Source organism: Schistocerca serialis, unplaced genomic scaffold (assembly GCF_023864345.2).
Source record: "Schistocerca serialis cubense isolate TAMUIC-IGC-003099 unplaced genomic scaffold, iqSchSeri2.2 HiC_scaffold_1169, whole genome shotgun sequence".
Classification (NCBI taxonomy): Eukaryota; Metazoa; Arthropoda; class Insecta; order Orthoptera; family Acrididae; genus Schistocerca; species Schistocerca serialis.
In genome coordinates, this window is record NW_026047369.1 from 137,501 (window position 1) to 140,000 (window position 2,500).

General features: G+C 62.9%; 1 pseudogene; it reads left to right on the forward strand.

Annotated features, from left to right (window-relative positions):
- LOC126433610 (large subunit ribosomal RNA) overlaps positions 1-2,500 on the forward strand; it is a 7,990-nt pseudogene that overhangs the window by 1,792 nt on the left and 3,698 nt on the right.

The following is a 2,500-nucleotide window of genomic DNA, read 5'->3' on the forward strand; positions in this document are numbered from 1 at the left end:
CGTCGGTGCAGATCTTGGTGGTAGTAGCAAATACTCCAGCGAGGCCCTGGAGGGCTGACGCGGAGAAGGGTTTCGTGTGAACAGCCGTTGCACACGAGTCAGTCGATCCTAAGCCCTAGGAGAAATCCGATGTTGATGGGGGCCGTCATAGCATGATGCACTTTGTGCTGGCCCCCGTTGGGCGAAAGGGAATCCGGTTCCTATTCCGGAACCCGGCAGCGGAACCGATACAAGTCGGGCCCCTCTTTTAGAGATGCTCGTCGGGGTAACCCAAAAGGACCCGGAGACGCCGTCGGGAGATCGGGGAAGAGTTTTCTTTTCTGCATGAGCGTTCGAGTTCCCTGGAATCCTCTAGCAGGGAGATAGGGTTTGGAACGCGAAGAGCACCGCAGTTGCGGCGGTGTCCCGATCTTCCCCTCGGACCTTGAAAATCCGGGAGAGGGCCACGTGGAGGTGTCGCGCCGGTTCGTACCCATATCCGCAGCAGGTCTCCAAGGTGAAGAGCCTCTAGTCGATAGAATAATGTAGGTAAGGGAAGTCGGCAAATTGGATCCGTAACTTCGGGATAAGGATTGGCTCTGAGGATCGGGGCGTGTCGGGCTTGGTCGGGAAGTGGGTCAGCGCTAACGTGCCGGGCCTGGGCGAGGTGAGTGCCGTAGGGGTGCCGGTAAGTGCGGGCGTTTAGCGCGGGCGTGGTCTGCTCTCGCCGTCGGTTGGCCTCGTGCTGGCCGGCGGTGCAGGATGCGCGCGCCTGCGCGGCGTTCGCGCCCCGGTGCTTCAACCTGCGTGCAGGATCCGAGCTCGGTCCCGTGCCTTGGCCTCCCACGGATCTTCCTTGCTGCGAGGCCGCGTCCGCCTTAGCGTGCTCCTCCGGGGGCGCGCGGGTGCGCGGATTCTCTTCGGCCGCCATTCAACGATCAACTCAGAACTGGCACGGACTGGGGGAATCCGACTGTCTAATTAAAACAAAGCATTGCGATGGCCCTAGCGGGTGTTGACGCAATGTGATTTCTGCCCAGTGCTCTGAATGTCAACGTGAAGAAATTCAAGCAAGCGCGGGTAAACGGCGGGAGTAACTATGACTCTCTTAAGGGCGGGAGTAACTATGACTCTCTTAAGGTGGCCAAGTGGCGGCGGTGTGGCTGCATCCGGACTTGGCTTTTCGAAGTGCGGTCTTGATGTAGTCGTGCTGCTGCTGCGAGGTGCCTTCCTTGGGTTATAGTTACAGGGAGAGTGATGCGCAATACATGGGCCTAGCCCTCTTAGCCTCTCCTCTCCCGCGGTCTTCTCCCCTTCTCGTGGGCCCGCTGATTTTTGCAGAGTGGAAGACCGCACCAGGGGCTTGGGGGGGTTACCAGCCCCCCCTCGCATTATCCCTTTATAGTTGGGGGCAGCCGACAAGAAACAAGAGATGGTGGCCCTTCCGCTGAAGGTGCCACCCCAGCTACCCCAGCACCTATCCGGCCAACCGGCCGTAACGAAAATGCGATAGTTTGTGTAGCTCCCTTTGCTTGCAGTGAGTGCCACCGCACTTTTACCACGAAGAACGGTCTCGGGGTCCATCGCCGCCGCCAACACCCTGCGGCCGCCAACGCTGAGATCGTGACGGAGAGGCATCGCGCGAGGTGGACGGAGGAAGAAGTCCTGTCGCTCGCCAAGGCAGAGGCCGAACTGTTCCTGGAGAGGGACGCCCGGTTCTTCTTTGTAAATCAAGAACTTACCAGGATGTTCCCCGACCGAACGCTTGAGGCAATCAAGTGCCGACGGCGGCAAGCTGCCCACAAGCAGCTTGTCCGCCAATTCATGGAGGCACTTGAGATCGGTCGGGGTGAAGAGCCGGCGTCCCGCCGTGGAGCAGCGAGCTCGCTGCCTGACGCGGGCGAGGCCGCTGCGCCGCCCGTCGACGCAGCCGAGGACTTCGCGGCCGACACCACCGGGCCGCCGCTGGAGGGGCCGACTGACGCCGCCATCTGGGAGCATCTGGCGGGGCTACCTGCTTCCGCCCAGCGTTTCTCTGCCCTGGATCGAGTCATTGGTCTGGGGCGGGGCACGCCGCCCGATGTCATCCTGGGCATGCTCCCGGATGCCCTTGCGTCGGTCGGGTCCAGGGGGGAGAGGTCGATCACCAGGACACAGCGGCCGCGCCAACCATCCAAGCGGCCGCCTGCCGCCCCGCCGCTGCAGAAGCGCAAGCGGCGCCGCTGGGAATACGCGCGGACACAGGACGCCTTCCGTAGGTCGCGTGCGCGTTGCGTGCGCGGCTTGCTGGACGGCACCCTGCTGCAGCCGCCACCCGACATCCCCGGTCTGCTGGACTTCTGGGCGGACCTCTTCACGAAGAAGCCGATCTCCACCGCCGGCTTCATCCGTGACCGCCTTCTCCCGCACTCGGAGCCTGTCGCTCCTGAGTGCCTATGGGGGCCGGTCACACGTGAGGAGGTCGCTGCTGCCTTGCCGCCCAGGGGATCGGCAGCCGGGCCGGACGGCCTGACTCCAGCGG